Source organism: Macaca nemestrina, chromosome 8, assembly GCF_043159975.1.
Source record: "Macaca nemestrina isolate mMacNem1 chromosome 8, mMacNem.hap1, whole genome shotgun sequence".
Taxonomy (NCBI): domain Eukaryota; kingdom Metazoa; phylum Chordata; class Mammalia; order Primates; family Cercopithecidae; genus Macaca; species Macaca nemestrina.
Genome location: NC_092132.1, coordinates 152,938,878 through 152,961,576, shown reverse-complemented (window position 1 = coordinate 152,961,576; position 22,699 = coordinate 152,938,878). Strand labels below are relative to the sequence as shown.

At 45.8% G+C, this 22,699-nt stretch overlaps 1 protein-coding gene and 1 long non-coding RNA gene across 9 annotated transcripts in view; one reads left to right on the top strand and one right to left on the bottom strand.

Annotated features, from left to right (window-relative positions):
* LOC105491902 (DLG associated protein 2) overlaps positions 1 to 22,699 on the top strand; it is a 921,137-nt gene that overhangs the window by 540,948 nt on the left and 357,490 nt on the right. The gene's annotated exons all lie outside the window — the stretch shown is intronic.
* On the bottom strand, positions 806 to 19,208 carry LOC139355952 (uncharacterized). The gene is made up of 4 exons (XR_011607315.1): positions 19,088 to 19,208; positions 18,381 to 18,503; positions 17,462 to 17,593; positions 806 to 927 (listed from the first exon to the last, which is right to left on the bottom strand). It is a non-coding gene; the product is annotated as an uncharacterized lncRNA (long non-coding RNA).

Here is a 22,699-nt window from a genome sequence, read left to right as displayed (position 1 = left end):
TGAGCAATATATTTAAAAAGTAGTTTATTATCTTCAGAAACGGGTGTGCTGAGGTCCTGAACCTGATTGATTTTGATGCAAAACAAGTACCAGGCTGCAGGTGCCTTACACCATATTAGAAAGAAAGGTTGCTGTGGGAAGGTGGCTCGCTGGCTGGCCGCCACCAGGACTCCCTGCTGGGCAGAAGAGAATGGACTCGCCTTCGCTTCCTGGAATTCAGACAAAACTCGGTGGAGGAGCTGGTGGTCCCTCAGGGCCCACACATCACCTCCCACCTCTCCCCTTGCCGGCTGTTCAGGTTTCACAGAATTTAATTTTCTTGGTCACATCCTCCTTGGGCTGGTAAACATTGTCTTATTAAGGCAAAAAATGTCCTGTTCACACTAGAATCTCGGAGAAGCCGGCCTGTGATTGGCATCCTCCGTCGTCGTCCATGAGGGACTGGTGAGGTTGTTATGGTGTCTCCTGTTTGAGGCACTGTTTTCCCCATTTTTCTGATGAGTCACTGAGACCATGTGTTAAAACACATTCTCACCGTCACGTTCTAAGTGTGATTGGCAATGGAGGCGCGTTTCTCTCCCGCGATTTGGTGAGCTCTTGACAGCGAGGACGGTGTGGCGTCACACCTGTGTCGCGGCACTACTGGGTCAATGTCGAATTGGATTTTTAAAATTAAGAGTAAATAGGCTTTTTATTATCTGTCACCAAATGTTTAAAACATAAAGCCATCCCATTGAAATAATGTTGTATGTGTGAGAGATTTAGATTATAAAAGCTTATTTTGGCTGGGTGTGGTGGTGCACACCTGTAATTCTGGCACTTAGGGAGGCTGAGACAGGAGGATTGCTTGAGCCTGAGAGGTGGAGGTTGCAGTCAGCTGAGATTGTGCTATTGCACTCCATCCTGGGTGACAGAGCAAGACCTTGTCTGAAAAAAGAAAAAGGAAAAAGAAGAAAAGCTTATTTTTTTAAGTCACCAAGTTTTGTTATATAGCAGTAGATGACTTGTATACTGGATATGATATAAATTAAGATTTTACAATATATTTAAACTTCACTTGAGAAAAAAAGGAGTCACATAGTCACTGTTAATAGAAGGGTGATATCGCTGAGCAGAGGGAAAGGAACTAATTTTAAAAGGCAAACAGCAAACAGGAAATCCACTGGGCCCACGTTGCAGTGGGGTCTGCGGGCTGTTCACAAACCCGTCTCCTTGGGTGCCTGCATGTTCTGGCCTCCCTTACAGCAGACGTGGTGGCAAGAGTGAGTGCCAATCAGACTGAAGGCGGGAACCTGAAAACCTCAAAGTCCTCCGTGCCACCTCTTTCTGTCCATGGGGCAGATACTCACAGCACATTTGCATATTGAAGATGACAGAGCCTCAAAAACCAAGCTTCCTGGTGACCGTGGGCCTGGAGTCCCAGCGCAGCAGCTGCAGGCTCTGCCCTCCTTGGTGGCTCTGGAGTTCTCCCTGGGCAGCTTCTTCCAGCCACCAGGAGGGGAGGGAAGCCAGGAACGGCTGTGGGCCCCCAGCCACAGCGGAAAGCACAGTCGCTGTCCACCATGACCTGCTGGAGCACCCCAGCCATCCTGCCCCACTGAAGTGAAAGGGGCTCTGGTCGGCGCCTGCTCCTGGAAACTGCTCTCCACAAAGGCAGGGTGCCATGGGTCAATGTAGGATTATGACTATAAATCCCAAAGGGCTTTGAAATGTTTCATAAAAGCCAAATTGGATCCTTTAAAGACAAACAGAATAAAACCCACTCAGGGCTTCAGTCTCTCTGTGCACCCAAGGACGGGTGACACTGGGCAGGGGAGCTGTGGGGTGTGTCCTGACCATCGTCCCCTCATGACAGGGAAGTGGGAAGAGATGTTCCGTTTTGCTCATAGCAGAAGCCGTCATTTACACACCTTCTCCTGGCACCTGCCTGGGAATTGGAAACGATTTCAGGAGCCTTAATTAATGAAGCATCACAACATGCCCGCAGGCTACGTGAGAGTTATTATCCTGGTTTTGCCAGGAGACAGCCGGATGCAGAGGAGTGCGACTCGCCTTTGAAGGTCACCAGGCGCGTTAATGAAATCCCTGGAAGGGTGTCTGCCAACAACGCTTTTATTTTGGCTTTGCCCGCTGTTCGCCCAGTGCCTTTAAAGCTTTCCCCTGAGTGTTGATTTTCGGAAGGGTGCTTTGCAGGGTGGAGTCATGGTGGATGAAATGCAGGCCCCCGGGTTTCTGACTCCCTTTGCGTGGTGCAGGTGGGCTGGGACCCTTGATGACCAAGAGCTTAGAAATCAATGGACATAAATTCAGCACTCTTCTTGAATACATATGATCCGTGTTCTATCATGGGTTCTTTTCTAGAACCTCAATTATAACTCTATAAATGAATTCCAACGAGTGTCTTCAAGAGATTTTCAGCGTTCCTTTAATCTCCATGGCACACCGGCTGCATGTGCCTTGTAACTTCCAAAAACAAAATGGATCGCGATTATCCAGATCCAAGGGAGATGTTATCACTGGAGATTTCTTAGCCCTCAGATTGTATGTGTGTCTCTAGGAAGCAGAGCCTTGGTGCTCGTGCTGATCTTTGTCACAGCCTAGCTTGCAGAGTGTGCATTTTATTAAATTCTTTCTGGAATTCTACATGAATAAATATTTTTCTGGGATAGCATAAAAGCTGCTTTCATGATCTATGCAAAGTCTTACTGAACGTGGGATTTTGACACATCCTGGGAACAGAGAACACAGCCCTTTCCTCCCCACTTTGCAAAGGAGGCACTTAAAGCATCAAAGGCCCTTTGGGTTCCTTTGTGGGAAATGTGGCACGTGAGTCCCTGAACGTGACGCTGACGTGCGGACGGTGTGGCAGGTGCACGGCCACACCAGAGCTGCCCCCGAGCCACTCAGGGCAGTGCTGTGGAGGGGATGTTTCATGCGGGGCTCAGAGAGGCCGGGCCTGCAATCCTGAGTCTGTGGAGGCTGCGTGACACTGGGGTGGGGTGGAGGTCATTCAATCCCAAGGCAGAGTTGAGCATCCCGGATAATGGGAACTGGAGACCGAAGGGCCTGTGCTAAGGATGGAACTCCAGGAGAGCTGGAAAAGCCTCGGATCATGCCTGGCACGCGCAGGTTCCCGGCAAACGCTGTTCCTTTTCTCCCTCTTTGCTGCACGGTTTTCATGAACGTGGGGAGAGGAAAGATGTCTTCACAGTAATGCGGGAAGAACACAGAGCGATGAGAATGGCACGGACCTCCAGGTACTGAGTTTACCCCAGTCTCCTGCGAAAGGACACAGTCAGAGCGGTGAGAATGGCACAGACCTCCAGGTACTGAGTTTACCCCAGTCTCCTGCGAAAGGACACAGTCAGAGCGGTGAGAATGACACGGACCTCCAGGTACTGAGTTTACCCCAGTCTCCTGCGAAAGGACACAGTCAGAGCGGTGAGAATGGCACAGACCTCCAGGTACTGAGTTTACCCCAGTCTCCTGCGAAAGGACACAGTCAGAGCGGTGAGAATGACACGGACCTCCAGGTACTGAGTTTACCCCAGTCTCCTGCGAAAGGACACAGTCAGAGCGATGAGAATGACACGGACCTCCAGGTACTGAGTTTACCCCCAGTCTCCTGCGGAAGGCATGCATTCGTATCCACAAATACATCTTAACACTTCCGTGTAAACGTATGTCAGAAAAACACGTCTCCCCTGCTGTTTAGGATGAGAATGTTCTAGAGTCTAGAGGTTGTTGGCCATCTCTCTAAGAACCAGCGCTTCAGTGAGAGCTTTAAATCGTGTATTTCACTTGGTGAGAAACGTGGCACGTGTGAACAGACACCACGTGAGACAGGAGAAACGTGGCACATGTGAACAGACACCATGTGAGATAGGGACGATCCAGGATGTGATCTTATTTCAGCAACTATATAAAGGATCAAGTAAAAGTCATATAATTGAAGTTATCTAAACCCCCCACACACCAAATGCGCCCACTTTCTGGTCTGTCTGTCCTGCAGCCTACAGAGGCCGCATCCTTCCATGCGATGGCCCCAGGCCTGGCACTGTCGCTGTCCCTCGGTGGAGATACCAGGAAGCCCTGGATCACCATGTGACACGTTCTGTACTGAGGTATAAATATGGTTTTATGGGGACACACAGGAGGGAGCTGAGTGTGCTCCTGTGGCCCTGGAGAGCGCTGAGAGGCAGTGCACCCTGCAGAAGCATGGCAGGCACTGAACATGGGGGGACGCCTCAGCGGGCACCTCAGCCACAGTCCTGCCCGTCCACGTGCCCTGCAGAAGCGTGGCTGGTGCTAAGCACCGGGGATACTGCAGCGGGCACCTCGGCCACAGTAGATGCCTAGGGCCCCAGGACAAGCATTCGTGTGCAGCAGAGGGGGTAACTAGAATTTACAAAAGGGCAAGACAATCCCCTTATAAAAAAATTAAAATAAAGGCTTCCATTTGCAAAGACTGTCTTGAGAGGCAATATAATGCTGGCCGTGGCTAGCTCATGAAAAAGTGGTGGTAATTCGAATGTCCCAGCGAGCTCCCAGGGGCAGTAACACAGGCCTGAGGCAGGAACAGGGGGAGAACCTCTTCCCACGGCTGGGTCGAGCTGCGGCACTTGTGTCTCTCTCAGTGATTCGTGCTGAATGACCCAGAGGGGCCCAAGGGGAGCAAAGGTGGGCAAAGGCTGTTACTGCCATCTAGACCAATGCTGCCGGCAGAGCATGGGAGCCTCGTGGGTAACTTTTAAGTTGGATTACTGACATGTGAATGTGTACGGTACAAAGAAGTAGGCAAAATTAAGTTTGGTTTTGACCAAATGCGAGATGGCATTTCAGGGGCCCAGAGTGGTGGTGGGTAGCAAGCAGGGCAGCACAGCTGTGGGCTCTGCAGTGGGTGCCCATCCTGACCATCCACAGAACCCCCCACCCGAGGCCACCCAGGGTGCCACACGGATGGTCTGTCTGGCCTCCCTGGATTTTCAGTGGCGTCTCCACCATACAAGTGAATAAACAAGTGCGAAATCCGGAAACAGAGTCTCATGGCCCTTCTTTCACATGTGGATCTCATCTAATGTTTTTCCATAAAATTGTGAGGATGCTTAATAATACTCTTTGTGATACTCTTAGGAATCTTAGGAATGCCAGGTTGCATGAGGTGAGCATAAACGCATATGGAGGAACAGCCCTTTCCAACAGAAACACGGTTTTCAGAATTCGATCGCACCTTCAGCTCAGTAACTAGCAGATTCGTTCCTGCTGGGACATTCATTTTAAAAGCTTGTCTTCTGATGTTGGCTGCAAATTAGAAGCAATAATGCTATTCCCAATCTAATATTTTTCAGTTATGTTTTTAAAGTACTGTGAGCTCCTCAGAATAAAACCAAATGATATCATAATTATTATCATCTACAATTCCCACAGGGCTGCACTTTTAAAGGAGGTCAAGGGTAGATCTGAAGCAACTTTCTTATGTAAGGAAAATTTGAAAATCAACCCAAATGACTTCGTCTTAATCTGCTGGAACTTCCACAACAAAACACCACCGACTGAGCAGCTTAAGCAACAGAAATTAATTTTCTCACCGTTCCGGAGGCTGATCAAGGCGTGGGCAGACCTGGCTCCTGGGGAGGGCCTCTTCCTGGCCGCCTGCTCGCCGTGTCCTCAGGGAGACAGGCTGGTGTCTCTTCCTGAAAGATCCTGATCCATTCAGATCAGAGTCCCCGTCTCGCTACCTTGGTTTACCTTCGCTACTTCCTCATGCCAAACGCAGCCACGCTGGGTGTTAGGGTTCAGCATAGGGATTTGTCAGGGAAACCAAATTCAGCCCTTAGCAATATTAAAAGCTGATAGCACCCTTACATGTGTGGGTGTCTGTGTGCAAAGTGTGCATATGTGTACAGTGTGTAGATGCACACACACACATACACACACATATACGTGGGCTGGCCCCTGGAGTGGGTAATTGGACCCTGCAGGGGACTGAGGGGAAGGGTAGGAAGGGGGGCCCTGGACTGGATTTCACCAGACACGTTTTATCTCCCTACACTGGCATTTGTTTGCACGGCTGAAATGCGGCTCTGCCCACCCCAGATGCATAACAGGAGTTGAATGCCATCTTTCCTCTGCGAAGCACCTGGGGACATAGAGCCGTGCTCAGTACCTATCAAGCACTGACCATCCCCCTTGTCCCTGTTCAGTCCCGACGCGAAGCAGACCCTGCCGGGTGTGGGATCAGCACAAATTGGAGTTGGAGGTGAGGGGGCCAGTTTTTGGTGAGAATCCCGAGTGCAGCTTTGAGGTTCACCTGCCCAGCGTCTAAGCTGCAGCTTCCTGGACGTCAGCCTAGGAGATGGGGACAGCGGCATCCCTCATGTTTTCTGAGACTGCACCATGAACAGGACAGGCCTCACATCCAGGGACACAGCACGGGAACAGCGAGAGCAGCCCCTGAAATAAGTGTGCGGGGTGTGTTGCAGTTCTCTTCGTTTTCTATGTGTGATTTCATCCTTATTATCTAAGCGAATATTTCCAGCCAGCGAGGCCGGGTAGATAAACCCTAGAGCCTGCTGCGTGAACTGAGCTCAGCGTCCTCCCTGCGGCTCGGCGTCCACTCTGAGCTCGTCTGGTGGGGCTCACCACCCTCACCTGTGGGAAGCGGCCCTGCCTGGCCGCACGTGGCTTCCAGCTCCTGGCTGTGCAGCCTCTGCAGCTGAGTAACAGAGCTGCCCACCCCCCAACCCCTCCTCTGGCCGTGGAAGAGGCCGGGCCGTTTCTCACAGGTAGCGTGGCTGTGTCCCATGGCTAGCCAAGCCCTTCTGGCTCCCCCAGGGCTGCAGGTCCTCTGAGCTTGAGGTCTTTCTCCAATCAATACCTGACGTGGGAGCTAGACCTGAGCCCTCCTGCAGGACTCTGTCCTGACAGCAGCACATCCTGCCCCTTCCATGGAAACTGCTGTCTCCTCCCCTAGAGGCCTCCGCCTGGACATCATGCCCCGAGCTCCAGGGCCTAGGAGGCACGGGAAAAGCTCATCTCTGCTGCAAGCTCTGCTCTCAATAGCAACTGATCGGCTTTGAAATTTAGGACACCCTCCAACCTCCACTTTTTTTTTTTTTTTCTTAAAGTGTTTTTTTGAAGATGATCAGCTCAAGGTAGGTCTGAGGCTCATGCTGGACATCGAGTACGTGACACCCAAGCTTTCACTCTTTTTCTCGCTGTCGCTATCCTGATGGTCCCGATCCTGCCCGTGTATGGGCGTCCCTGCCTGATGGACGCTAGGAGAGGGTGGAGGATAAGGAAGGGCCCAACATAAGCTTCACATTTTACAAATAAACAAGGCGGAGATGATTCCAGGTTGGGATGAGTCCTGCAGAGGATGTCAGGAGGCCTCTGATGTTTGAAGGAGGCGCTGGGCTTGTTCTTGCCACAGTGCCCCTCTCTTCCCTCGGCAGCAGAGCCATGGCCGGTTCCATCTCCTCATTCCTCAGGGAAGGGCTGTGACCACAGCAGAGGCAGTGGTGGGAGGCCCCCTCAACGCAACACAAGGTTTATGCCAAGGTCCCGCTGTTCACAGCTCTAATTCAGGTGTTTTCCAAAACCTCAGGCTGTATGTAACTCGCCTCCTTCTGCTGTGCCTTTGGTAGATTCAGAAAAACATGCACGTCCTTGGAGACTCCATCGCTGCAGGAATCATTTCTTAGCTGTCGGCCGCAGGCTGCGAGGATGGACCTTCGTAAGGACACAGATGGTTGGATGTTCCTGGACTCCACCTCGCAGGGGAGTGAGTGTCCTTGGAAGAGGAAAAAGCCAATGAACAAAAAGGGGAAGGGGGCTGGGCACGGTGGCTCATGCCTTTAATCCCAGCACTTTGGAAGGCTGAGGCAGGCGGATCACAAGGTTGGGAGATCAAGACCATCCTGGCTAACACAGTGAAACCCCATCTCTACTAAAAATACAAAAAAATTAGCTGGGCGTGGTGGCGGCACCTGTAGTGCCAACTACTCAGGAAGCTGAGACAGGAGAATTGCTTGAACCTGGGAGACGGAGGTTGCAGTGAGCCTAAATCACGCCATTGCACTCCAGCCTGTGCAACAGAGTGAAACTCCATCTCGAAAGAAAAGAAAAAGGAGGAAGGGGAAGAGGAGTGTTTTCCTCCAAGATTTCCCATGGAAGGGAAGGAGCTCTGACCTGGAAATAAGATCTGAGCTTCACAGACCCTGCTGGGCTGTGCACTGCCCTGGTTTTATGCATTAGCTTTAATGGGTTATTTATTTTTTAAAGGTGTAACCCTCTCTTAATGGAGAATAAGTAGAAAGTCCTCCGTCCATGCCTCTGAACACACTCCTAACTCCCCAACACTCAGGAGTCCACAGGAAGCCCTAAGGCCCAGGGTCTCGTTGGGAGGAGTGGATGCCTCCTCCCTGGTGTTTTTTCCTCTGGTCTCTGGGTTTTGCTTCTCACAGGAGCTAAATTAGTCCTGCATCTGGTGCTTGCCCAACACTGCGTTGCACTGAGGAGAAGGCGGGACTCTCAGGAGGCACCCTGCAGGCCTGGCTGGCCTGCCCCTGAGCGGAGCCCAGGAGGTGGAGGGAGATGGGGTTTTGAGGCCATTTGCCTCCCTCGTAAATGGAGCTGCTGATGCACTCTCACAGAAGGGAAGAGGTAATTTTTCCATTTGTGAGGTGAGTGCAGACCCTAGAAGGCTGCTTAGCCACTCAACCTCTTCCAGACAGCTCATTTCTCAGACTGCAAAGGTCAGCAGCAGAATCAGGGCAGAGGGGTTTTACTGCATTCTTCAGTGCAGAGGCCATTTTAATATTCATGAAATTGCAACTGAAACCACTGGAAGGTTTCATGAGAGCAGGCCAGAGTGTCCTTGAAAGGAACTAAGAGATGACAGATTTTGTGTCCACACTGAACTCTTCCTCGAGGAGACCTGGGCATGGTCTACAGAGACACAGGACGCTGGCCACTGTGGCCCCATACCCAGGGTGGCAGGTGCAGCCAGCCCTGATGATGAAGACGACATGGATCTCTCACTCTGGAAGCCCTTGCACCTGACAGAACGAGGAGGAATTTCAAGTGCCCAGGTTTCACGTATGGAGAAAGTTGTACATGAGATTTTAAAAAGAGTGACAACCCACCTGTTCCAAAAACAAGCACTAAACACTGACAGCAAAGGCGGGAGATGTAAGGAAAACAGCTTCCATAATGATTTGTAGGCAACATTAATCCAGTTTTGTTTTAAAAGAAGAAAGTAGGATAAGAAAAAAGATGGGTGCAATTGTTCTTATCCAATAATAATTAAATTGATATGGCTGTACCTTAAGGATAAATACAGTGTGGAAGTACTTCTGATGGAGTGGGAGGAGAGAGAATGAAGGAAGATGATCGATAAAAGCAAGAAGGGTAATTTATCGAAAGCTAAGTACCTCTTGCTACATGAACATTTTGGGGTCCTGTACTTATAAATCCATATTTTGTGGATCACCATCAATTATAATAAATGCTAAGCACCCCTCAGTACTGCACAAGATAAGCTGAAAAGCACAATCTGTGTTCTCTGCAATCGCACTTGACATAATCGTCTGTCATTCATATATATAGCGCATAAGGTAATAATCATATATATACCCAGCTGAAGTAACACAGATATGAGTTGGACAAATACAGCTAAGAATAACTGTGCAGGAGGTGTCACATTTGGTTTCCACCTTTGTAGGGGCTGGCAGGTGACCCCACCTGGAGGTTATCCCAGGAATATCTCTCGGGAGCATCAGAGTGGCCTGCGTAAAAAGCTTGCTCTGCCACTTCCCATTCAGTGACCTAAGCAAGTGACTTCTTGACTCTGAGTTTAGCTTCCTTCTTTAAAAAATGAAAGTAGCATCTCTCAATGTTAGGGAGTTGTGAAAATGAGAGACAACATATGTGAGGTGTTCGGCCTTCCACAGGTCCCCATCTTTAGTGGCTGTTGTTTCTGGGATTTTGTGGGGCTACTGAAGTTATGATCTTCAGCATTATTTTGTTTGGTTTAGATAATTCATATGTTTATTTTACATTTGGCTTAAAAGAAATTAGTCCTTACAGTTTTCATGAGATGTAAACCCCTTACAGTCATCCCTGGGTGTCTATAAGGACTTTATTTATACATTTTTGTGTTTTTCTGTTCTGTCTATGTAACGAAGAATGCAGGGTCCTCATCTGTGCTTCACCCAACTTGAAACTCAGGCCAGAGAAATTAGGGACATTGTTTGAAACACTGCAGGCCTCCAGCAACCTGCCAGGACAAAAATTACCCTGAAAACATACCATAAACACTGCAGGCCTCCAGCAACCTGCTGGGACAAAAATTACACCGAAAACATACCATATACCACCTAAAGCCTGGGAGCAGAAGCTGGGGGAGTTCCTTCAGTAAATCAGGACATTCGAGAGCACCTGTGTAACCACAGCTACCACCCCACTCAACAGCGGATGACTGAAAGTTCTTCCTGTAAGGTCAGGAACAAGGCAAGTGTGCCCTTGCCTGCCCTCTACTTATGTGCTTTTATAAATGGGATTATTTTCTTATTTTCCTTTTATACTGTTCATTCTGATAGTATAGGGAACACCTACTAATTTTTGCATGTAATTTTGTATCCAGGCACTTTGCTGAATTCCTTTTATAGAACAGGAAATGCCACTTCTATTCATCATAGTAGAAGTCCTAGATAGATAAATTGGGCAAAAAAAGAGAAAAAATAGAAAATCATCCAAATTGGAATGAAGTAAAATTATTATTTGCAGATGACATAATCTTATATTAGAAAACTGTAAAGATTCCCCCCACACACATACAAAAGGTTATAAAAAAGGAATTCAGCAAAGTGTCTGCATACAAAATTAACACACAAAAATCAGTAGTGTTTCCATATACTATCAGAATGAACAATTTAAAAAGAAGGAAATAATTGCATTTATAATAGCATTTTAAAAATTCTTAGAAATAAGCTTAACTAAGGAGGAGACAGACTGTATGCCAAAAACTATAAACTGTTGCTATAAGACATTAAAGACACTAATGAATGGAAAGACGGCTGTGTTCATGGATTGAAAGGCTTACTATTGTTAAGATGTCAGAACTACTAATAGTGGGTTTTTGAGAAATAGAAAAATCCACCCTAAAATTTATATGAAATTGCAAGGGATCCCAAATACTCAAAACAATCTTGAAAAATGAGAACTAAATTGGAGTCTCACACTTCCTGATTTCAAAACTTACTACAGAGCTATCATAAGCAAAATAGTGTGGTAAGTGCTGGTATAATCACAGACATCTAGACCAATGGAACAGAATAGAGAGGCCAGAAATAAACCCTGGTGTATGTTGTCAAATAATTTCTGACAAGGGTGCCAAGATCATTCAATGGAGAAAGAACAGTTTTTTCAATAAATTATGTTGGAGAAACTGGGTATCAACATATAAATAATGAAGTTGAACCTGTACCTTATACCACATACAAACAATACTCACAGATAAAAGACCTAAACATAAGAACTAAACCTATAAGACTCTCAGAAGAAAACAGAGAGGATAAGCTTTATGACATTGGACTTGACAGTGATCTTGGATACCAAAAGTACAAGCAACCGAAGAATAGACACATAATTTAGACGTCATAAGAATTCAAGCTTGTGTGCGTTAAAGGACACTTTCAGCTGAATGAAAGGGATGGGGTGGGAGTAGATATCAAATCATATATCAAAATTCAAATCATATATCGATCTGAAAATGGACTGAGATCTACACTAAATAACTACAACTCAACAGCAAAATAATCTGATTCAAAAATGGGCGAAGGACTTGGATATTTCTCTAAGAAGATTTACAAATGACCAATAAGCACAGCAACATCACTAATTATTAAGGCAATACAAAGCTAAACCACAAGGAAATGTCAACACACATTAGAGTGGTCATTGTAAAACAACAACAACAGAAAGAAGAGAACAGGTGTTGGCAAGGATGTGGAGAAGTTAGAAACCTGGTGCATTTCTGGTGAGAATATAAAAAGATGTTCCCATCATGGAAAATGATATGGTGAATCCTCAAAAAATAAACATGGAATTTTCCTATGCTCCAGAAATTTCACTCTGGCCGTACACCCAAAAGAAGTGGAAGCAGGGCTCAGATAATTGTATATTCACGTTCAAGCAGTAGTAGTTACAGTAGCAAAGGTGGAAGCAGCCCATGTGTACAATAGACACGTGAATGGATGGATAAGCAAAATGGGGCCTAGACGGGTCAAAGAAGAACATTTAGCCTTAAAAAGAAAGGAAATTCTGACACATGGCACAATATAGATGAACCCTGAAGACATTCTACCAAATGAAATTCTCCAGTCACAAAAAGAGAGTGACTGTGATTCCACTCACATGAGGTACGAAAGCAGTCAGATTCATAAAGACAAAGTAGAAAGGAGGCTGCCGGGGACTTGGGGCTGGAGAGAAGAAGAACTAGGTAGTTAGAAACGGGCACAGAGTTTCAGATGAGGAAAAGGACACGTTTTGGAGATGATGGTGGCACCATGGTGTGAATGTCCCTAACACACCACAGAACTACACACATGAAATGGTTAAGATGAATATTTTACCACCGTTTTTCAAAAAAGCACCCATGTACATGGGGGAACGCACAAAGCTATGCACACACAAGGTCAATGTGTGCAGAAAAGGCCTAAGAAGATCCATAACTTTCCCCTCAAGCTGGTCCCTGGGCTCGTTGCAAGCCAGGCGACATGTAGAAGTGCCTCAGGACAGAGTGCCCGCAGAGAATGGGAAAGGTGTGTTTGTCTTTTGGTTTGTAGCTCTTGGCATTTAATGAAATATCTGTCATCAGACTAGCTTGAAACAAGCTAAGAAACAGACTCCAGTGACTGCACACAGCAAATAATACAGTGTTTTCAAAAAATAGTTTGGAAAGTCACTAAACAGACTATACCAGCCTTCAACAATCAAAAACAGCCAAACCAGAACAGCACGTTCTAATATCCAAGTGTCCAGTTTTCAACAAAAAGATTAGAAGACATATAAAAAAAAACAGGAAAGTATGGCTCATTCAGAGCAACAAAGCAAATCTTTTTTTTTTTTTTTTTTTTTTTTTTTTTTTTTTTTTTTTTTTGAGATGGAGTTTCACTCTTGTTGCCTGGGCTGGAGTGCAATGGTGTGATCTCAGCTCACTGCAACCTCCACCTCCTGGGTTCAAGTGATTCTCCTGCCTCAGCCTTCCAAGCAGCTGGGACTACAGGCATGTGCCACCAGGCCAGGCTAATTTTGTATTTTTAAAAGAACGAGGTTTCTCCATGTTGGTCAGGCTGGTCTTGAACTCCTGACCTTGGGTGATCTGCCTGCCTCGGCCTCCCAAAGTGCTGGGATTATAGGCATGAGCCACCATACCTGGCCCCAAATAATATTTTTTAAAGCTTTCTTAAATATGCCCCAAAACTAAAGGACACTGGGAAACAATGTATGAAGAAAATGAAAATTAAAGAGATCAAATTAAAACAAACAAAAAAAAACAGACAATCTGGAGAAAAATAAATGAAAAATTTACTATAGAGCTTCAGCAGCAGATTTGAGCAGGTAGAGGAAAGAGTCTACAGATAAATATGGGACAAATGAAATTGTGGAGCCTGAGGAGCAGAAAGAAAAAGAGAAGAACTGGGAGCCAAAACCTGAGGGCCTGTGGAACATCATCACGCTGATCAGCCTACACATTACGAGAGTCTCAGAAAAGGGAAGAGAGAAAGAAATGAAAAGAAAGAATATTTGGAAAAATAAAAGCCAAAAACATCCAAAATTTGAGGAAAGATATGAATATACAAATCTAAGAAGCATAATGAACTTCAAGTCAGATAAACATGAAGAGATTTGCAAAAGACACGTTATAATCAAACCAGTGAGGGATAGAGAAAATCCCAAAAGCCGCAGAAGAGAAGTGACTCATCACACACGAAGGATGATTATTTATTTTTCAGAAAAAGCTTCTCTCTTGGTTTCTCTAGAAACCATGGAAGACGAGAATGGGATAATAAAGTTCTTAAAAAAAAATCAAGAAGTTTATAGTCAGTACAACTATCCTTCAAAATGAAGGAGGAAGTAAGACATTCCCAGATAAATGAAACTTGAGACTTGCTCTACAAGAATGCTAAAGGGAATCTTGCAGATTGACGTAAAAGGACAGCAGCAGTAGCTCAAAGCTATGTGAAGTAAAAGGTCTTCAGTAACAGTGAATACATGGGTAACGAGGAAAACCAACAATGTTATGTATTTGGTTTGTAACCCCGCCTTTTGTTGCTATAGAAATTAAAAAATGACAGCATAAAAGATAAGTATACATCACGTTACTGCGCACTCAATGTGTAAAGGTGAAACCTGTGACAGGACGGGCGCCGTGGCTCACGCCTGTAATCCTAGCACTTTGGGAATTCAAGGCGGGCAGATTGCTTGAGGTCAGGAGTTCAAGACCAGCTTGGCCAACATGGTGAAACCCTGTCTTTACTGAAAACACAAAAATTAGCCAGGCATGCTGGTGGGTGCCTGTAATCCCAGCTACTTGGGAGGCTGAGGCAGGAGAATCGCTTGAACCACTGTAAACCAGCCTGGGCTACTCCATCTCAAAAAAAAAAAAAAAGATGAAACCTGTGACAGCAAGGGAGGAATGGAGCTGTTATAAATCTGGGGTTCTATGTTTAATCCTAATATTCTAAATTTATCTTCAAAGAAAGTATTTTAAAATATATACTCAACAGGAAACAAAAGGGAAATCAAAATCGTTCACTCCAAAAAAATCAACAAAAAAGACAATAATTAAGAAAACCAAGGACAAAGCCTTGACAGAAGGGTCTATTTCACCAGGGAGATATAATGATTTTAAAGATATATGTACCAAAATCAAAAACAGAGTCCCAAAATATGTGAAGCAACCATTGATAGAATTGAAGAAAGTAAGGGGTAGTTCTCCAGTCATAGTTGAAGGCTGGAATGAACCACTTTCAATAGTAGGCAGGACATCTACACAGAAGATTAACAAAGAAACATGGGGCTTGGACAGACACGTATAGAACCATCCACCTGACAACAATGGAAATACACATTTTTCTCAATTGTACATGAAACATTGTCCACAATAGGCCAAATGTTAGGCCAAAAGATAGGTCTCAATAAATTGTAAAAGATTAAAATCATACAGAGGTTTTTTTTTTTTTTTTTTTAGATGGAGTCTCATTATGTCACCCAAGCTGGAGTACAGTAGTGCAATCTCGGCTCACTGCAACCTCTACCTTCTGGGTTCAGGCAATTCTCCTGTCCCAGCCTCCTGAGTAGCTGGGACTGCAGGCACCCACCACCACACCCACCTAATTTTTGTCAAAGTAACATTTTAGCAACAATGACATTAATAACAGGAGGAAAACTGGAAATTTGACAATGGGTCAAAGAAGAAATTACAAGATAAGTTAGGAAATACGTATTTAGAGATAATTGAAAATGAAAACACAACATACCAAAACTTATAGATGGTTACAAAGGCTGTGCTCTGGGGAAAATTAATAGCCTATGTCTAAAAAGAAGAAACAGCACAGATAAATAACCTAATTTTACACCACAATGAATGAGAAGAAAGCTGTCAGACGGAATTAACACAGAGTAGAAAAGAGATCATTAAATTAAATTTAAAAAATAGAGTACCAACAAAACTGAAGTCGGTTGGTTGAAAAGACCAAAATATTGACAAACCTTTAATGACACTGACATAGAAAAAAGAAGACATAACTAAAATTGGAAAGGAAAGTGGGGACATTACTACCGACCACACAAATAAAAAGGATTTAAGACAATACTATGAACAGTTGTACACCAATAAACTGGCTAACCCAGATGAAATGGACAAATTTATAAAACAGTGATAATGATCTAAACTGACTGAAGACAAGTTACAAAATCTCAACAGATCTATAATAAGTTAAGAGATTGAATCTATAATGATAAAAAAAATCCTCAGAAAGAAATATCCAGAATTAGATACCTTCACTGGTGAATTCCACCAAACATATAAAAATGAATCAACACAAATCCACAGACCCTTCCAAAAAAATAGAAGTGGAGGAAACAATTCCTAACACATTCCTTGAAGCCAGCATTACCCTGGTAGCTGAGCCAGATAAAAATGGTCATAGAAGAGAAAATCACAAACCATATTCCTTATCAATGTAGATGCTGAAATTCTCCACAGATTACCAGCAAACCTAATCCAACAGTGTATTAAAAGGTTTAGACATGTGAGCAGGTGGGACTTATTCCAGGAATGTAAAAGTGGTTCAGTTTAAGAAAATCAATTAACACTACCTGCACATCTCAGTTGACACACAAAAGGTATCTGACAAAATCTCATAACTGTTCATGATAAAAACTCTTATAAAATTAGAAGTAGAAGGAAAATTTCTCAATATGATAAAGGTCATTTGTGAAAAGCCACAGCCAAGACATCCAGTTTCTGGTCCAACATTATACAATAATAGAGGGATTAAATCTCCAAGAAGACACAGCAATCCTTAATGTATATGCACCTGACAACAGCGTGTCAAAATGCATAAGGCAAAGACTGATACAACTGCCAGGAGGAATAGATGAGTCCATCATTAATGTTGGAGATTTTAAGCATCTGCTATCAGTAATTGACAGATCCAGCAGGCAGAGATTCATAAATTCAGCAAGGACAGGGTTGAACTGAGTGATACCATCAGTCATCTGAATCTAACTGACATCTGTAGGCTACTTCATCCAACAGCAGCAGAACACAAATTCTCCCCAAGCTCACACAGAACATTCACCAAGATAGGCTACATTCTGGGCCAAAAATCTAGACACAGATCTCAACTCTTTCATAAAAGTTACCTCAACATGGATCACAGACCTAAATGTAAAACACAGTACTCTAGAATTTAACATCAGAGGGAACCCAGGTGACCTTGAGTCTGGTGATGAGTTTTTAGAGACAACACCAAAGGCAGCCTAGGAAAGAAAAGATTGATCGGACCTCATTAAAATTTAAAACTTCTGCTCTCTGAAAGACAGTGAAGAGAATGAAATGACAAACCACAGATTTGACAACATCTTTGCAAATCACATCCAGTAATGGACTGGTATCCAAATGTACAAAGAACTCTTAAGCAACGAGAAGAAAACACACATGGAGACAAGAATAGATCTGGGGTTTCTGGGGGCTTGAGGGAGAGGGAATGGGAGTTATTTCTGAATGATTATAGAGGTTCTATTTGGAAATATGATGGATGTGCAGCATTATGAATGTATTTAATGACACATAATTACACACTTAAAATCAGTGAAATGGCAAATTTATGTCATCTGTACTTTACCAGAATAAAAAATATTTATAAAAAATAAAATTAAATGCACATACCTTTCGACTCAGTTAATTAACTTGGAATTCATCCCATTGAAGTGCCCGCATGCTCACACATGTAGAAGGAGAGCTGCTTCTTGCAACAGGGTTTGCAGGAATGAAAGACGGGAAATGAGCATGAGTGTCCATCTGTAAGAAAACGACCACTTCACTGTGCATCTGTGCTGGGAGCACCGTGAAGCCCGTAAAATGAGTGAGGCCAGGCCCTACGTGCAGCACGGACTGATCTCAAAGGTCGTGTGTCTCCTTGAAAAATAGCAAGACGCAGAACCCCAGATGTCCTGTGTTCTGTGAGGTCAGGACTGAGACACACACCCTGATGTGCCTGCCGGCCACGGTCTGTGCTGCCCAGTGTGTGCCAGAGCCCCTGGACCCAGTCAGATATTTGGTGTTGCCCCTTTGGGGGGTGACATTTACCTATATCTGTTTATATAGACATAGAACATGTCTGAAAAATGAAACAGGCCAGAAATCCTGTAACAAAAGTTGTCTGTGAAGAGGGGTGCGGGGTTTCTCAATCATGAGTGCCTGAAATTTCGTTGTTGTTCAGCATGTGTCTGCATTATGGACATTCAGTGTTGATTTAACAGTTAAATGATTTCATTGTTGTTCAGTGCGTGTCTGCATTATATATATTCAGTGTTGATTGAACAGCTAAAATGTAAAACTTGACACTTAGAATAAACAAATTGGTCGTCTTCACCACTGGATTCTGGAGGAATCCATGAGTCTTTAGAGAACCCTCCGGTTGTCTGCACATGTGCCGTTCACCTATACTCTCCCCCATACTCTCCCCTATACTCTCACCTTTAATTATGGAGAATTGTAAAGTCCAGAATTTTGATAAATCTTTGAAGAAAAGTCAAGAATGGATAAACAGTAGTGAGGATGGATTCCTCGTAAACGTTTTGCCTACCGACCAACATGACACTTCCTCAGGCCATCTGGTAACAGTCCAGAAAGTCAGGGGTGGATTCAGACGTCACAGCGGCAGGCTCTGTCCCGGGGTGCCCGAAGTCCCACCTGAACCCGATGGTCACTAAAGAACAAAAGAGGGTTTCAATCAGAGACTAGAAAAGGTTAGATTTTTGAATATCAGATGTAGAAAGGCTGAATTCTGTCAGGGGAGGGGAGAAGGAAGCAAGACCCAAGTTCAGCCGGCACCGAAACTGAGCCTTGATAATCATCCCCCTGTCATATTCATCAGTGACATCAAAGACTAAGGGCTGAAACCTACCTCACTCCCACAAACCACCATACAGAAACTTTCCACACAAACTGATCTCACTTCACTATTGGTTATCAGATTTTTAAAATTATTACATTTCATAAAATCCTGTGAAACCATATGATAAGAAACACAGGTTTATTTGCTTTAGAATTTGTAGCAACACACGCTTTTCAGTTATCCATTTTAATTGAGTTACTGCTGACTTAATCAGATATGTGAAATGTTGGTTTCAGATTTTAAAAATTAAAATATTTCATAAAATCTTATGAAACTGTATGATAAGAAACACGTGTTTATTTGCTTTAGATGTCATAGTAACACACACTTTTCAGTTATCCATTCTAATTGGGTTACTGTTGAGTTAGATATGTGAAATACTTTTGGTCACTGACCCTTAAAAAGTAAGAGGTTTTCGGCCGGGCGCGGCGGCTCACGCCTGTCATCCCCGCACTTTGGAAGGCCGAGGTGGGCAGATCACGAGGTCAGGAGTTCGAGACCATCCTGGCTAACACGGTGAAACCCCGTCTCTACTAAAAATACAAAAAACTAGCCGGGCATGATGGCGGCACCTGTAGTCCCAGCTCCTCGGGAGGCTGAGGCAGGAGAATGGCGGGAACCCGGGGGGCGGAGCTTGCAGGGAGCCAAGATGGCGCCGCTCACTCCAGCCTGGGCGACAGAGCGAGACTCCGCCTCAAAAAAAAAAAAAAAAAAAGGCGAAGTTTTCTTTGCACCTGGAGGCCAACGTCATATTGTAGCAGATTGAAGTGATTTTGCCATTGACTCTTCCCCTCGGAAGTGCATATTCTGTCACAGTAATGAAATTAAAGGGCACACAATAATTTTAAAAACTCCATTAAAATAATGACACTCTAGAGCTGTCTGTGCTGTCACAAAAGCATTTTGGGATTTCTCCATCTAAAAAATAACATTTTTAACATGTCAGGGGAGACTTGGCCGAGTCACCCTCTGGCCACCATCCGACTTACCGAACATCACTCTTGTGTTGCTGCCTCTCAGGTGTGCATTAGTTTGAGGGTCTTGGAGAACTGGGGCAGCCCATGGTCTGGTGTAAGGAGGGTCCGTCCGCCTGGGAGCGGACTGCTGGGGGCCCCTCTCCCACCCCAGTCCACCTCCTGCCCCTGAGGTCGAGGACTCTCAGGGATCTCCCTATGGTGCCACTTCTCTCTTTTCTGAATTTTTTGGAAGTTTCATTTGTTCCTTAGGAAGAATACACAAAGGATTGAACCTATCTCCAACCTAAGTCTCCTCTGAATTTCCATGAATAAATCCTGAACCCTTTTGAAGAAAAATACTACACGTTTCCTTTTACAGCTCCCACGTGCCCTACCTGGGAAGGCACAAGTTGCCCACTGAAAGGGTGACCTACCCCAGCAGCTCTAAGCCACCGTTGTGTGTTTTTAATTATTAATAGGACTTTCAGAACTCTGCTTCATGGCGATGGTTTTCTAAGTAATACTTTTTTACAAGAGAGGTTTTTTCTGAAAGTGACACCATAGAACCGTATTTAGTAAGTAACATTTTGAGAAGAGTAAAGCTTCCTGAAGAGAGTGAAGAAATAACTTGGGATAATTCCCAACACTCGAGAAACTCGGCCGCTTTTTAAAAATAGAGCCTGTGTGAGTGCAGCGTGAGTGCATCGTCTCGTAAACAGGGGTCTACACTCGAGAAACTCGGCCGCTTTTTAAAAATGGAGCCCGTGTGAGTGCAGCGTCTCATAAACAGGGGTCTGCAAAGGGCTTTGCTGCTTTTCATTTCTTTGCAACCCTTGAAGGGTCCTCTTTCAAACTCTGATTTCTCCAAATCAAGGCAACAATACGAAATAAAAAGCTTGATTTTTAGGTTGTCAAAGAATGTATGGCTTTATCAGTTCAGTTTTACTTTCCTGGGTTTATTTTCAAAACCATCTTTGTATTGTATTTCTCCTACAGGGCTCCGCACTGTCCATATCTAGTACACCCAGATTGTTAGTGACCTTCGTTTCTTTGTGTCCCCCATATGCCAGTTAGCAAAATGGCAGCTGTCGTCGCACCTTTGATCCTGTAAAAGGCTGTTCCCAACCTCGAAGTTCAGGCCTCCGCAGGGGTCCATTGTCAGGGCCGGTTTTTCACCTCATGTGGGGAACAGGTTCCCCCATCGATGTAGAAAGGCAGTTCTCTCATGTTACGAAAATGGGAACTGTGGCTATAAATTAAATACTGCCAAGCAATATATTAACTTACCACTTTCAAAATGAAAATTGAGTGGCTCCTATTCATATTGAATAGAATCTTACTGTTTTCATTGTGCAGACTCATGGACTAGAAGCACAGCAGTGGGAAGGCTAGTGACACTGGATCGTCTGTTTCTGTGGCTTAGACACGTTCCAGGTCGAACCTTCTAAGCATCCTTACCCTTTGGCTCAGGGGAGCTCTCAGTCTCCATTGACACCTGTGGGCAGCCACATGGTTATGGAGGAGGCTGCTCGGGCTGGAAAACCTGCTGTGTCCAAACCAAGCTGCACACCTGGTGCTCCACTGGAAGTTGTGGGTGCCCAGAAAGGTGGGGCCACACCCTGCAGAGAGGGCAGGGGCTGCCCGGCACCCTGTGCCCACACAAAGCTCTCCTGACGGCTGGGCCGATGGACGCATCTGTTCCTGCCTCTGCCGCTCGTGGGGACAGTGCGTATGAAGTGCCTTCCCTGTGTCCAACCCCAGGTTAGGATTTGGGGGATGTAGCAAGAGTAAAAACATTCTTAAAAAGTATCTAATCTGAAGACAGTAGAAGCTAATGAAGTTCAGAAAAAGGGAGGAAAGGGAGCCAGGAAGGCAAGCAGTGAGGAAGGAATGTGGTCCATCCAGGCAGTGGGACGTCCCCTCCCAGCTGTGAGGAGGAAGGGAGCACAGACAGCTGCCGGAGCGTGCTCCTCGAATGCACGGCGTGGAGGGAAGGAAGCACGGAAGGCCACTGAGTGTGGGATTCCATGAATGGGGACCGTGTAGCACAGGCAGGGCTGCAGGGCACAGAGGCTGCTGGGGCTGCCAGGGGCTGGGCAGGGGACTGGGGCTAATGGGGTGATGAGAATGTTCTGGGATTTGATGGCTGTGAAGGCTGCACAATTTTGTTACTATACTAAAACCCGCTGACTGGTACACTTTAGAATGTAAATTTTATGGTCTGTGAGTCCTGTTTAGGTGGTTCTAGGGATTGGTGAGGGCCACCAGAGCTTGGCTAGGCTTACACTGTCCCCAGCGTCACAGCTTTCTCCATTTGTAAAAGAAAGAGCCCAAGAGGGCACGCTGAGCTTCTGTGGGGCTCCACGGTGTCTCCACGTGGCCTCTGGGCTCCAGCCGGGTTGGGCCAGCTGGGAGGATGGTGGAGGGGAGGACGGTGGAGGGGAGGACGGTGGAGGGGAGGACGGAGAGGAGGACGGTGGAGGGGAGGACGGTGGAGGGGAGGACGGAGAGGAGGACGGTGGAGGGGAGGACGTTGGAGGGGAGGACGGAGAGGAGGACGGTGGAGGGGAGGACGGTGGAGGGGAGGACGGAGAGGAGGATGGTGGAGGGGAGGACGGTGGAGGGGAGGACGGAGAGGAGGACGGTGGAGGGGAGGACGGAGAGGAGGACGGTGGAGGGGAGGACGGAAGAGTCACCTGGAGGATGTGGCTTCCAGCCATGGGTTGAAGCCGCCTTGGAATGCCTTAAGTCCCAGCGTCTTGTGCGATGAGATGAGGTTTCCTGCTGTGTAAGGAGGGAAGGAGACAGGAAGGAGGGTCCGTGTGATTGTGTTTTGTCATTGGCGAGCATCATCCTGGGTGGGGGCTGTGCCTCTACATTCCCTGCTGACATCCTGTCTGCAGGTGCCTCAGAGTGTGGCTGGGTTTGGAAGTAAGGCCGTTGCGGAGGCAGCTGGTTAGGAAGAGGCTGTGCTGGAGAAGGTGGGCCCAGCTCAGCAGGACTGTGCCCTTCTGAAGAGGGAGGTTTGGACACAGACACGCACACGGGAAC